The sequence below is a fragment of the Uranotaenia lowii genome, chromosome 2 (genome assembly GCF_029784155.1).
Source record: "Uranotaenia lowii strain MFRU-FL chromosome 2, ASM2978415v1, whole genome shotgun sequence".
Classification (NCBI taxonomy): domain Eukaryota; kingdom Metazoa; phylum Arthropoda; class Insecta; order Diptera; family Culicidae; genus Uranotaenia; species Uranotaenia lowii.
In genome coordinates this window covers 40,604,002-40,620,400 of record NC_073692.1, presented here as the reverse complement: position 1 = coordinate 40,620,400, position 16,399 = coordinate 40,604,002, and the positions used below count along the sequence as shown (strand labels likewise).

General features: G+C 23.4%; 1 protein-coding gene and 1 pseudogene across 1 annotated transcript in view; both read left to right on the top strand.

Annotated features, from left to right (window-relative positions):
* Positions 1-7,121: 7,121 nt before the first annotated feature.
* The window catches only part of LOC129748388 (ATP-binding cassette sub-family G member 1-like), a 193,739-nt gene continuing 184,461 nt past the window's right edge, over positions 7,122-16,399 (top strand). Inside the window, exon 1 of the mRNA XM_055742998.1 lies at positions 7,122-7,211. The gene's annotated coding sequence lies outside the window, so the exon portion shown is untranslated. The remainder of the gene's footprint in view (positions 7,212-16,399) is intronic.
* LOC129741303 (ATP-binding cassette sub-family G member 1-like) lies at positions 7,135-16,277 on the top strand (annotated as a pseudogene).

Sequence of the window (16,399 nt, the reverse complement as noted above, 5' to 3'; positions counted from 1 at the left end):
AAAAAACAAATAATTACTACACATTTCTCAAATCAAGATCATGTGACATGTCCAAAAAAAGGACGAAAATTGACCTCAAAGCATAAAATAAATTATTATTCCATAAGAGTGTCGTTTTTTTCCAACAAAAATCAAATATGGAAAACAAAACAGTACTATGAAATTGACAAAAAATGACAAAAATGACAAAAATGACAAAAATGACAAAAATGACAAAAATGACAAAAATGACAAAAATGACAAAAATGACAAAAATGACAAAAACGACAAAAATGACAAAAATTACAAAAATTACAAAAATGACAAAAATGACAAAAATGACAAAAATGACAAAAATTACAAAAATGACAAAAATTACAAAAATTACAAAAATTACAAAAATTACAAAAATTACAAAAATTACAAAAATTACAAAAATTACAAAAATAACAAAAATGACTAAAATGACTGAAATGATTGAAATGACAAAAATGACAAAAATGACAAAAATGACAAAAATGACAAAAATGACAAAAATGACAAAAATGACAAAAATGACAAAAATGACAAAAATGACAAAAATGACAAAAATGACAAAAATGACAAAAATGACAAAAATGACAAAAATGACAAAAATGACAAAAATGACAAAAATGACAAAAATGACAAAAATGACAAAAATGACAAAAATGACAAAAATGACAAAAATGACAAAAATGACAAAAATGACAAAAATGACAAAAATGACAAAAATGACAAAAATGACAAAAATGACAAAAATGACAAAAATGACAAAAATGACAAAAATGACAAAAATGACAAAAATGACAAAAATGACAAAAATGACAAAAATGACAAAAATGACAAAAATGACAAAAATGACAAAAATGACAAAAATGACAAAAATGACAAAAATGACAAAAATGACAAAAATGACAAAAATGACAAAAATGACAAAAATGACAAAAATGACAAAAATTACAAAAATTACAAAAATGACAAAAATGACAAAAATGACAAAAATGACAAAAATGACAAAAATGACAAAAATGACAAAAATGACAAAAATGACAAAAATGACAAAAATGACAAAAATGACAAAAATGACAAAAATGACAAAAATGACAAAAATGACAAAAATGACAAAAATGACAAAAATGACAAAAATGACAAAAATGACAAAATTGACAAAAATTACAAAAATGACAAAAATGACAAAAATGACAAAAATGACAAAACTGACAAAAATGACAAAAATGACAAAAATGACAAAAATGACAAAAATGACAAAAATGACAAAAATGACAAAAATGACAAAAATGACAAAAATGACAAAAATGACAAAAATGACAAAAATGACAAAAATGACAAAAATGACAAAAATGACAAAAATGACAAAAATGACAAAAATGACAAAAATGACAAAAATGACAAAAATGACAAAAATGACAAAAATGACAAAAATGACAAAAATGACAAAAATGACAAAAATGACAAAAATGACAAAAATGACAAAAATGACAAAAATGACAAAAATGACAAAAATGACAAAAATGACAAAAATGACAAAAATGACAAAAATGACAAAAATGACAAAAATGACAAAAATGACAAAAATGACAAAAATGACAAAAATGACAAAAATGACAAAAATGACAAAAATGACAAAAATGACAAAAATGACAAAAATGACAAAAATGACAAAAATGACAAAAATGACAAAAATGACAAAAATGACAAAAATGACAAAAATGACAAAAATGACAAAAATGACAAAAATGACAAAAATGACAAAAATGACAAAAATGACAAAAATGACAAAAAGACAAAAATGACAAAAATGACAAAAATGACAAAAATGACAAAAATGACAAAAATGACAAAAATGACAAAAAATGACAAAAATGACAAAAATGACAAAAATGACAAAAATGACAAAAATGACAAAAAATGACAAAAATGACAAAAATGACAAAAATGACAAAAATGACAAAAATGACAAAAATGACAAAAATGACAAAAATGACAAAAATGACAAAAATGACAAAAATGACAAAAATGACAAAAATGACAAAAATGACAAAAATGACAAAAATGACAAAAATGACAAAAATGACAAAAATGACAAAAATGACAAAAATGACAAAAATGACAAAAATGACAAAAATGACAAAAATGACAAAAATGACAAAAATGACAAAAATGACAAAAATGACAAAAATGATAAAAATGACAAAAATGGCAAAAATGGTAAAAATGACAAAAATGACAAAAATGACCAAAACAACAAAAATTACAAAAATTACAAAAATGACAAAAATTACAAAAATTACAAAAATTACAAAAATTACAAAAATTACAAAAATTACAAAAATTACAAAAATTACAAAAATGACAAAAATGACAAAAATGACAAAATTTACAAAAATTACAAAAATTACAAAAATTACAAAAATTACAAAAATGACAAAAATTACAAAAATTACAAAAATTACAAAAATTACAAAAATTACAAAAATTACAAAAATGACAAAAATTACAAAAATTACAAAAATTACAAAAAATACAAAATAACAAAAATTACAAAAAAAAACAAACATCACAAAAACGACAAAAATTACAAAAATGACAAAAATTACAAAAATTACAAAAATTACAAAAATTACAAAAATTACAAAAATTACAAAAATTACAAAAATTACAAAAATTACAAAAATTACAAAAATTACAAAAATTACAAAAATTACAAAAATTACAAAAATTACAAAAATTACAAAAATTACAAAAATTACAAAAATTACAAAAATTACAAAAATGACAAAAATTACAAAAATTACGAAAATTACAAAAATGACAAAAAATACAAAAATTTCAAAAATTACAAAAATTACAAAAATTACAAAAATTACAAAAATTACAAAAATAACAAAAATAACAAAAATTACAAAAATTACAAAAATTAAAAAATTTTAAAAATTACAAAAATTACAAAAATCACAAAAATTATAAAAATGACAAAATTTACAAAAATAACAAAAATTACAAAAATTACAAAAATTAGAAAAATTACAAAAATTACAAAAATTAGAAAAATTACAAAAATTACAAAAATTACAAAAATTACAAAAATTACAAAAATTACAAAAATTACAAAAATTACAAAAATTACAAAAATTACAAAAATTACAAAAATTACAAAAATTACAAAAATTACAAAAATTACAAAAATTACAAAAATTACAAAAATTACAAAAATTACAAAAATTACAAAAATTACAAAAATGACAAAAATTACAGAAATTACAAAAATTACAAAAATTACAAAAATTACAAAAATTACAAAAATTACAAAAATTACAAAAATTACAAAAATTACAAAAATGACAAAAATTACAAAAATAACAAAAATTACAAAAATTACAAAAATTACAAAAATTACAAAAATTACAAAAATTACAAAAATTACAAAAATTACAAAAATTACAAAAATTACAAAAATTACAAAAATTACAAAAATTACAAAAATTACAAAAATTACAAAAATTACAAAAATTACAAAAATTACAAAAATTACAAAAATTACAAAAATGACAAAAATTACAAAAATTACGAAAATTACAAAAATGACAAAAATTACAAAAATTTCCAAAACTACAAAAATTACAAAAATTACAAAAATTACAAAAATTACAAAAATTACAAAAATTACAAAAATTACAAAAATTACAAAAATTACAAAAATGACAAAAATTACAAAAAATAAAAAAAATTACAAAAAATACAAAATAACAAAAATTACAAAAAAAAAAAACATCATAAAAACGACAAAAATGACAAAAATGACAAAAATTACAAAATAACAAAAATTACAAAAATTACAAAAATTACAAAAATTACAAAAATTACAAAAATTACAAAAATTACAAAAATTACAAAAATTACAAAAATTACAAAAATTACAAAAATTACAAAAATTACAAAAATTACAAAAATTACAAAAATTACAAAAATTACAAAAATTACAAAAATTACAAAAATTACAAAAATTACAAAAATTACAAAAATTACAAAAATTACAAAAATTACAAAAATTACAAAAATTACAAAAATTACAAAAATTACAAAAATTACAAAAATTACAAAAATTAAAAAAATGACAAAAATTACAAAAATTACGAAAATTACAAAAATGACAAAAATACAAAAATTTCAAAAATTACAAAAATTACAAAAATTACAAAAATTACAAAAATTACAAAAATTACGAAAATTACAAAAATAACAAAAATTACAAAAATTACAAAAATTACAAAAATTAAAAAATTTTAAAAATTACAAAAATTACAAAAATCACAAAAATTATAAAAATGACAAAATTTACAAAAATAACAAAAGTTACAAAAATTACAAAAATTACAAAAATTAGAAAAATTACAAAAATTACAAAAATTACAAAAATTACAAAAATTACAAAAATTTCAAAAATTACAAAAATTACAAAAATTAAAAAATTTTAAAAATTACAAAAATTACAAAAATCACAAAAATTATAAAAATGACAAAAATTAGAAAAATTCCAAAAATTACAAAAATTACAAAAATTACAAAAATTACAAAAATTACAAAAATTACAAAAATTACAAAAATTACAAAAATTACAAAAATCACAAAAATTACAAAAATTACAAAAATTACAAAAATTACAATAATTACAAAAATTACAATAATTACAAAAATTACAAAAATTACAAAAATTACAAAAATTACAAAAATTACAAAAATTACAAAAATTACAAAAATTACAAAAATTACAAAAATTACAAAAATGACAAAAATTACAAAAATTACGAAAATTACAAAAATGACAAAAATTACAAAAATTTCCAAAACTACAAAAATTACAAAAATTACAAAAATTACAAAAATTTCAAAAATTACAAAAATTACAAAAATTAAAAAATTTTTAAAATTACAAAAATTACAAAAATCACAAAAATTATAAAAATGACAAAAATTAGAAAAATTCCAAAAATTACAAAAATTACAAAAATTACAAAAATTACAAAAATTACAAAAATTACAAAAATTACAAAAATCACAAAAATTACAAAAATTACAAAAATTACAAAAATTACAAAAATTACAATAATTACAAAAATTACAATAATTACAAAAATTACAAAAATTACAAAGATTACAAAAATTACAAAAATTACAAAAATTACAAAAATTACAAAAATTACAAAAATTACAAAAATTACAAAAATTACAAAAATTACAAAAATTACAAAAATTACAAAAACTACAAAAATTACAAAAATTACAAAAATTACAAAAATTACAAAAATTACAAAAATTACAAAAATTACAAAAATTACAAATATTTAAAAAATTACAAAAATTACAAAAATTACAAAAATTACAAAAATTACAAAAATTACAAAAATTACAAAAATTACAAAAATTACAAAAATTACAAAAATTACAAAAATTACAAAAATTACAAAAATTACAAAAATTAGAAAAATTACAAAAATTACAAAAATTAGAAAAATTAGAAAAATTACAAAAATTACAAAAATTACAAAAATTACAAAAATTACAAAAATTACAAAAATTACAAAAATTACAAAAATTACAAAAATTACAAAAATGACAAAAATTACAGAAATTACAAAAATTACAAAAATTACAAAAATTACAAAAATTACAAAAATTACAAAAATTACAAAAATTACAAAAATTACAAAAATTACAAAAATTACAAAAATTACAAAAATTACAAAAATGACAAAAATTACAAAAATTACAAAAATTACAAAAATTACAAAAATTACAAAAATTACAAAAATTACAAAAATTACAAAAATTACAAAAATTACAAAAATTACAAAAATTACAAAAATTACAAAAATTACAAAAATTACAAAAATTACAAAAATTACAAAATTTACAAAAATGACAAAAATTACAAAAATTACGAAAATTACAAAAATGACAAAAATTACAAAAATTTCCAAAACTACAAAAATTACAAAAATTACAAAAATTACAAAAATTACAAAAATTAAAAAATTTTAAAAATTACAAAAATTACACAAATTATAAAAATTTCAAAAATTACAAACATAATTACAAAAATTACAAAAATGACAAAAATACAAAAATAGCAAAAAATACAAAAATTGCAAAAATTACAAAAATTACAAAAATTACAAAAAATACAAAAATTACAAAAAATAAAAAAATTACAAAAATTACAAAAATTGCAAAAATAAGAAAAATTACAAAAATTACAAAAATTGCAAAAATAAGAAAAATTACAAAAATTACGAAAATTACTAAAATTACTAAAATTACTAAAATTAATAAAATAACTACAATTACAAAAATTACAAAAATTACAAAAATTATTTAAATTACTAACATTACTAAAATAACTAAAATGACAAAAATGACAAAAATTTCAAAAATGTCAAAAACTACAAAAATGAAAAAAATCACAGGAAGCATAAAAATGACAAAAATTACAAAAATTAGGAAAATTACAAAAAATTATAAAAAATACAAAAATTAAAAAAAAAATACAGACATCACAAAAGTTTCAATAATTACAAAAATATGAAAAATGACAAAAATGACAAAATTACCTAAATTTAAAAAATTTAAAAATTACAAAATATATTTAAATGACAATTTTGACAACAAGAAATTGATACAATATTTTTGAATCACACTTTTTATTGCCGCTGATTTAAAGCTGACTTTAAAATAGCACGAAAATAATTCAAAACTGCTACAGCAATAGCAATAAAATTAAATTTTCTCTTCGTGACATTTTTCTGAGTGTCGGAGAATTTCTATTTTTAATAATAATGCAACAGAGGCTTATCAGGCATTACATACACGCTCAAGAATGCTTGTCAAAAGAAGGCAGATTTATCTGAATATCATGATCCATGAACGGTAACAGTAACATTTTATGAGATGTTCTAGTTTAATAATTCCAATCAAGTTTCGACTGAGTTTTGAGTCGACTGATAAAAAGATTGAACATCATTCAGCGATTTTAAATGCATCGGAGTTTATTCAAAGCCGGCACCCGGGTTGGTTGCATTCATTCAGTAACGCTGAAGACGCGACTCGAGCCGGTCGGATTTTCCGCCTTCGACATCCGTACATTCATTCATGGTTTGTGTGTTCATTTCGAGTGTTCGGCAAAGAAAGTGGAGGTTAGCATTTCAGAGTGCAGTTCACGGCGAGAACGACAGCACATGGTCGTCGATAGTTTTGTTTTGTTTTCAAATCACATGGCATGGCAGTGACATAAATATTCGCCAGGCTTGGGGGGAGGAAACTGTAGTTTCAAATTGGCAGCAATGGGAGAATGTGATTATTGTCACGGTTGGATGCACATGGCGGCTATTTATGCACAATTTTTTGAACATGAAAAAAGTTGCTTCTATTTTCAAGGAAAAAAAAGTAAATTTATAAAAACTAAAAAGTTAATCCAACGACACGATTTGTGATGAGAAACAATTTGAAGGTGATCCATACATTATGTCAGCGGAAAATTTAACCACAAGTCATCAAGTGTGATTGACAAATTATACGTTGTGTTTCACTGTTGAAATAATTGAAATTTGCAGTGCTACATACCTGGGAAAAGGTGGTTGTTAATCTCTGTACAAAGGAACTTTGAATAAAAATACTCAAAAAAAGGCTTTTGATGATCTTTAAATGGAAACTACGAAACAATTACTTCCACCATTCCAAATTCACGTGTAAGGGCAAGAACGGGGAATTGATGGAATTGCACTTTTGCGTTTTAACAACATCGTTTTATCTAGCGAGTAATCCAACGACAGAGATCTAAGTACATATTTATCGTTAGAAGTGGGGTCGTTATCTTGTAAGTTACCCAACTGGAGAAAGTGAAAAGGGAACTGTGAAACCGTCTGATTGCTAATTTTCAGTGTATCATTCTGTCTCGAACGCTTGAAAGGTCGATCGCCATCAATAAATAAACACTTCTTTCTTTTTCTAATAGAGACCGTATCGATTCGAACTTTGACAACTTGAGAAGTTCAGGTATGTGTGAGTGTTAAAGTTTTCGAAAAAGTAAAAACCTTTTTTTGAGCTCTTCAAATCTTGAATTATAAACAAAGAAAAAAATCTCATGAAAAATGTTTCCTGTCCATAGTTTGGGCGTGAACGGTAGAAATTGCTTTGCGGTAGAAATTGCTTTGAAGGAGCACTTCACTTGACTGTGTGAACTCTACAACTGCCGATCGAAATGATTTGTTGGTATAGTTCTAGTGAGAGTTTTTTTTTATTAGTGAAGTACCAACATGTGTCGTGTATCTTGGTGATATTTTGGATTCTATTATTTGACGAGAGTAATAAGAAGTAATCATTGAGTGTTGGTGACAAATAACTCTACGAAGCTGGAACATTTAGATACATCTGTAAGGGTCGAAGAAATAGAAGTTTAATGGTGAGTGATAAAAAAAAATTCTGTTTAAATAACAACAACAAACACACAAGTATTCAACGAAGGTGTTTATGGAAGTATCCAATACTTTCATATAATTCATCAAAACCACAACACGTATTCAAGTTTTATTTCAATATAATGGAATAAAGTTATAAATTGACGATAACAAAATGATGATGACTTAGTTTCTCACATCGTGAGGTAATTTTTGAAAGTTTTTGATTCTTATAGTAAAAGTTTTCACATTTTTCGATGCCGTAAACAGTATGATGAATTGGCTCAATGATATCACCTAATAACTTTATATTGCTTTTATTACCAAATCCCAACACTGTAATTCTAAAAATATTTTTCGTCCAATCACCAATATTTTTAAATTAATATTTTTATAATTCGGGTAGCAGTCATGCATCAAAATTCTAAACAAAGATTCGTCTTCCAAATCTCGTTTCTTTATGCTCGAATATAAGTGCTCTGCATCACGCATTTGTTAAATTCTGTATTTCATCCTTCCGATCCTTCCGAAAATTTTTTTTGAGATTTCATATAGTAGAAGCATTTAGTAGCATTGCAATGGATAAAGTTGACAAAATTGACAAAACTGATAAAATTGACAAACTTGACAAAGTTGGTAAAAATGACAAAACTTACCAAATTGCCATTAATGACCAAGTCGAATCATAATCGATAAATGACACAAATCATTAGACAGACAATATTAAAAAATGGCAAAATTGATCAAATTGAAAAAAATTCAAAAAAACAAAATATTAACATTGGTAAAATAAACATACAAAATTGACGAAATGGACAAAAGTGGCAAAATTGACCAAAAAAAAAATTAAGCCACTTCTGTCCATTTCGCCAATTTTGTAAGTTTTTTTTTTTAAATATTTATTTTGTTATTTTGGAATTTTCTCAATTTGAACTATTTTGCCATTTTTCAACTTTGTCAGTTTTATGATTTATGTCATTTGACGATAATTTGGTCAACTATGTCATAAATGGCAATTTGGTTCATTTTGTGATTTTAACCAACTTTTTCAAGTTTGTCAATTTTGTCAGTTTTGCTGAATTGACAAAAAATGACAAAACTGTCATAATTGATCTTATTGACAGAATTATAAATAATATCGATTTGGCAAAATTGTCAAAGTCACCTACATTCAAAAATTGACAAAATTGATTAAATGGATAAAACTGAAAAAATTGACACAATCCACAAAGTAATTATATTTAGAAAAATTGTTAAAATTGACAAAAATAAGATAAAAATGATAAAACTGATAAAATTGATAAAATTGAAAATATTTAATAAAATTGAAAAATTGATAAAATTGATGAAATTGATAAAATTGATAAAATTGATAAAATTGATAAAATTGATAAAATTGATAAAATTGATAAAATTGATAAAATTGATAAAATTGATAAAATTGATAAAATTGATAAAATTGATAAAATTGATAAAATTGATAAAATTGATAAAATTGATAAAATTGATAAAATTGATAAAATTGATAAAATTGATAAAATTGATAAAATTGATAAAATTGATAAAATTGATAAAATTGATAAAATTGATAAAATTGATAAAATTGATAAAATTGATAAAATTGATAAAATTGATAAAATTGATAAAATTGATAAAATTGATAAAATTGATAAAATTGATAAAATTGATAAAATTGATAAAATTGATAAAATTTATAAAATTGATAAAATTGATAAAATTGATAAAATTGATAAAATTGATAAAATTGATAAAATTGATAAAATTTATAAAATTGATAAAATTGATAAAATTGATGAAATCGATAAAATTGATAAAATTGATAAAATAAAATAGATAAAATTCATAAAATTGATAAAACTTATAAAATTGATAAAATTGAAAATATTGAATAAAATTGATAAAATTGATAAAATTGATGAAATTGATAAAATTGATAAAATTGATAAAATTGATAAAATTGATAAAATTGATTAAATTGATAAAATTGATAAAATTGATAAAATTGATAAAATTGATAAAATTGATAAAATTGATAAAATTGATAAAATTGATAAAATTGATAAAATTGATAAAATTGATAAAATTGATAAAATTGATAAAATTGATAAAATTGATAAAATTGATAAAATTGATAAAATTGATAAAATTGATAAAATTGATAAAATTGATAAAATTGATAAAATTGATAAAATTGATAAAATTGATAAAATTGATAAAATTGATAAAATTGATAAAATTGATAAAATTGATAAAATTGATAAAATTGATAAAATTGATAAAATTGATAAAATTGATAAAATTGATAAAATTGATAAAATTTATAAAATTGATAAAATTGATAAAATTGATAAAATTGATAAAATTTATAAAATTGATAAAATTGATGAAATTGATAAAATTGATAAAATTGATAAAATTGATAAAATTGATAAAATTGATAAAATTGATAAAATTGATAAAATTGATAAAATTGATGAAATTGATAAAATTGATTAAATTTATAAAATTTATAAAATATATAAAATTGATAAAATTGATAAAATTGATAAAATTGATAAAATTTACAAAATTGATAAAATTCAAAAATATTATAAAATTGATAAAACATTTAACATTGAAAAAATTGATCAAATTTAAAAAATTCATAAAATTTATAAAATTTATAAAATTTATAAAATTTATAAAATTTATAAAATTTATAAAATTTATAAAATTTATAAAATTTATAAAATTTATAAAATTTATAAAATTTATAAAATTTATAAAATTTATAAAATTTATAAAATTTATAAAATTTATAAAATTTATAAAATTAATAAATTTTATATAATTTATAAAACTTATAAAATATATAAAATTTTAAAATTTATAAAATTTATAAAATTCTTAAAATTTATAAAATTTATAAGATTTTTAAAATTTATAAAAATTATAAAATTTATAAAATTTATAAAATTTATAAAATTTATTAAATTTATAGAATTTATAATTTTTTTTAAATTTATAAAATATATAAAATTTTTAAAATTAATAAAAATGATTAAATTGTATCTGTATTGTTCTCTGTAATTTTTGTCATTTTTGTCATTTTTGTCATTTTTGTCATTTGTGTCATTTTTGTCATTTTTGTCGTTTTTGTCATTTTTGACTTTTTCGTCATTTTTGTCATTTTTGTTTTTTTTTTTTTCATATGTGATGAAAGAAATTAGAGAAACATGAACTATCAAAGAACGAAAGAACATAAGCCGTAAATATCATGAAAATTTCGAAAAAGATACAACGGCTCACCGACAGGACTTGAACCTGCAATCTCCGGTTCAAGTCCTGTCGGTGAGCCGTTGTATCTTTTTCGAAATTTTCATGATATTTACGGCTTATGTTCTTTCGTTCTTTGATAGTTCATGTTTCTCTAATTTCTTTCATCACATATGAAAATGTGATCATTTTCAGGTACAAAGATGTACCAAGCGATTTCATAACATCAGTATTGATGTCATTTTTGTCATTTTTGTCATTTTTGTCATTTTTGTCATTTTTGTCATTTTTGTCATTTTTGTCATTTTTGTCATTTTTGTCATTTTTGTCATTTTTGTCATTTTTGTCATTTTTGTCATTTTTGTCATTTTTGTCATTTTTGTCATTTTTGTCATTTTTGTCATTTTTGTCATTTTTGTCATTTTTGTTATTTTTGTCATTTTTGTCATTTGGGGATTTTTTTTTATTATCTGACAATTTGCGCCGGGGGTCTTCAGATTTTCCCCAAAATTGAAAATTTGGTTCATTTTTGCGACTTGAAAACACATGTATTTTTTCAGATTTCTAACATTTTTATTTTTTGAGTTAGCTTCGGTTAAATTTTTTTGTAAATAAAAAATAACCATTTTTCAAAGCTACATAACTCTGTTATTTTTCAACGGAAATTATAAAATAGCACATCAAAATGCATTGAAATTTTATCAGCTTTCCAAATAAAATATTTGAAAAAAATTAAATAATTACCTTCAACATGAAAAGTTGTAAATAAACTTTAAATGGCGTCTAAAAGTACCGTCTGCACCACCGAATATTTTGCAAAAAATACCATTGTATAGCTCAATTCATGATGCAACTTTCATCTGAAGTCACCAAAGTGGGCCATTAACACCTTGAAGAGTTATGAAAGAAATAATGACAACAAATCTCTTTTTTGCATCGAAAACAAACAATGGTCGAACAACTGCACTCACATATGGAGATAGCAAGCACTTCTAGCAACTTGGAAACAAAAGAACTTACTATAGCAGGTAAAAACACTACTTTTTCGTGCTTTGTAGGGTGTTTGCAGCAAAACTGACTTTAAGTTTTAACCGAAATTCTTAGTATCGTATTGTTAATGTGATATAACTAATAATGGGAATGTTGCTTTAACAACCTGGTCATATACTATATACCTAACTTATTAACTTTTCGATCAAAGATCATTGTGAAGCATAATCAATGCCAATAGTAGAAGGTTCAGTCCCTGTGTTTGGGATCACAAAAATGTGATTAAAAAATGAAATATCGACGTGCTTTACATTGTTTTTATATCGGGAGCTATGCACTGGAAACCAAAATCCTTTCCCATTGATCAAAAAAGTATGAGAATGTGGCACAAATGTTGTAGAAATAATCGAAGAGCTCAGTATGGCCAGCCCAGGCTGTAAAATGATGAAAATATGATACTTTTACCGTATTCGTTTTCTCCATTCGCCCAGTTTTGAGGTTTACCATACTAGAAAGAACATAATTCGTCGTCAGTGTTTTGCTACCTCGATCGCTCTCACACGAATCTTCAGTGTTCCACCGTTAATTTTAAATCAAATCTGGGGAATTACGAATGCAAAACTTAGCGCATAAACTTCTAAAAATAACAGTGAAATGTGCATAACTTGTTGTGACCTGGTGCAAAACTGAGTATAAACGAATACGTTATTAGATTTTTGGATATAACATGAAGTCAGTTAAGCTGCAACAATCTACCGCCCCTACTTTCATAACAGTCCCATATGCAAAAACAAGCAAGCGAGGAAATCAGCTTTTTCTGTTTTGGAATATATTTTTAAATTGTGACCACCACTTTTAGCATAAACGAAGATCGTTTCTAGGTTGTCATAATAAATCGTTAGACCTGAAATTTTCGAAATTGGGTTATTGGTAAGGTCAAGAGCACCATTTTTGTTCATTATGGGACTGTTAATCGACCATATTTGAAACCTTTTTCCAATCTACTCGCATAACAGTCCCATGCAGAATATATTTTGTTCACCGAGCTACTTTCTAGGACTTAAATTTGATCATTTTAAACTTCTAAATGCAATTGCCAGAAAAAAACATCGTGAATTCCACATTGTTAGTTGAATCTTTTTACAATTTTTGATTGCATCCGATAGTTTTTCGCTCAGAAAGTCATTCCTAAGAAAGTCAGACCAGCCTTCGAAAACTACTGTGCATCATTCGACATCAAGTGAGTTAAAAAAATGTTTAAATTATTCAAAGCAATAAACCAAAGACTATTTCGCCGAAAGAAACATTGAAAAGTAACCAAATCCGTGGTATTTCACATATGGGACTGTTATTCAGGTATATTTTTACCTTTTTTTTTTTAGTATTTTATTTTGAAGCCTTATGTTGACCTAAAATGACGAAAACTCATATGGGACTGCTATGCGAGTAGGGGCAGTCTGAAAAGGATGAAAAAGTAGTGTTTTTACCTGCTTTGATAGGTTCTTTTGTTTCCAAGTTGCTAGAAGTGCTTGCTATCTCCATATGTGAGTGCAGTTGTTCGACCATTGTTTGTTTCCGATGCAAAAAAAGAGATTTGTTGTCACTTTTTCTTTCATAACTCTCCAAGGAGTTGATGGCCCACTTTGGTGTCTTCAGATGAAAGTTGCATCATGAATTGAGCTATACAATGGTATTTTTTGCAAAATATTCGGTGGTGCAGACGGTACTTTTAGACGCCATTAAAAGTTTATTTACAACTTTTCATGATGAAGGTCTTTATTTATTTTTTTTCAACTATTTTATTTGGAAAGCTGATAAAATTTCAATGCATTTTGATGTGCTATTTTATAATTTCCATTGAAAAATAACAGAGTTATGTAGCTTTGAAAAATGGTTATTTTTTATTGATAAAAAAATCTAACCGAAGCTAACTCAAAAAATAATAATGTTAGAAATCTGAAAAAATACATGTATTTTTAAGTCGCAAAAATAAACTAAATTTTCAATTTTGGGGAAAATCTGAAGACCCCCGGCGCAAACCCGTCAGATAATAAAAAAAAATCCCCATTTTTGTCATTTTTGTCATTTTTGTCGTTTTTGTCATTTTTGTCATTTTTGTCATTTTTGTCATTTTTGTCATTTTTGTCATTTTTGTCATTTTTGTCATTTTTGTCATTTTTGTCATTTTTGTCATTTTTGTCATTTTTGTCATTTTTGTCATTTTTGTCATTTTTGTCATTTTTGTCATTTTTGTCATTTTTGTCATTTTTGTCATTTTTGTCATTTTTGTCATTTTTGTCATTTTTGTCATTTTTGTCATTTTTGTCATTTTTGTCATTTTTGTCATTTTTGTCATTCTTGTCATTTTTGTAATTTTTGTCTCTTTTAGTCAAAATGTCTCGCGATCTTAAAAACAGTTGATCGTTCAATTTAAAACCTTTATTCAAGAGTTTATTGAAGAAAAAATAAAAGAATATTTGGAATCAGCGCCCCAATTTAACAAAAATTTGCTTCAAATTCCTTGCACCTCAGAAAATAATAATTTTCATTGCCATGTGTTATCAATCAAGCACAATTTAACCATGAAAATAGTTTTACTCATTTAAAAAAGAAGCTGTAAAGTTTTTTTGTCTTTCAGCAATGGCGAAGCTTTCAACAGTCGAGGTCTGCATTCCTTTGATGGAACAAAACCCAATTTCCACACAATCGACAGTGCTAACCTTTGACAGTCTCAGCTATGAGGTGACCCAAAACAAAACCGCAAAACGGCTGCTGAACCAAATATCCGGTTGCTTCACATCCGGTCGGCTTACCGCCATTCTGGGACCATCCGGGGCAGGAAAAACTTCTCTGCTGAATGTCCTAAGCGGCTTCCGGTTTGTAATTTAACTTTATTTCAACTGTTAACCGTCATTTCTTAGCTATAATTTTTTTTTTCTTTTATGAAGGATTGCAGGAGTCAGCGGACAAATACTGATCAACAACAAGGAGATCGCTCGGCATCACTATCGACAACTGGTGGCATACAACGAGCAAAACGTGGATCTGTTACCGAATATCAGCGTTCGAGAAACCCTGCTCTATGCGGCAGATCTCAATTTCCCTCGAAAGGTACCGGGGGAAGAAAAACAAAAACTAGTTGATGAGATCATAAACCTTTTGGGTCTGGAAAAATGTTCGCAGAATCAAGCGAGAGTGCTTTCCGGTGGGGAACGGAAGCGACTTGCGATAGGGCAGGAGCTGGTATCCAATCCTCGGATAATGTTCTTCGATGAACCGACCAGTGGACTGGACAGCGAATCTTCGTTTCAGGTGATTTCTTATTTAAAGGAGTTGGCTCAGCAGGGACGCTGTGTGATAAGCGTCATTCATCAACCAAGTTCGGATTTGCTTGAGCTGTTCGACGATATCTTTGTGGTTGCAGATGGACGATGTCTGTATCGAGGATCGCTAGACGATATGATACCAACATTTGCCAAAGAGGGTCTCGTTTGTCCCCAGTAATATAATCGAGCTGATTTCGGTAACTTCCATAAGTGAATTTTATTTAATGCGGTTAACCAATCTTCATCGCAGCTATAAAAGTGGCCTCAAGAAAAAACATAGACGCAGAAAAAGTCGAAAATCTTTTCAACCGGATGAACAAATTCGAGAGAAGAATT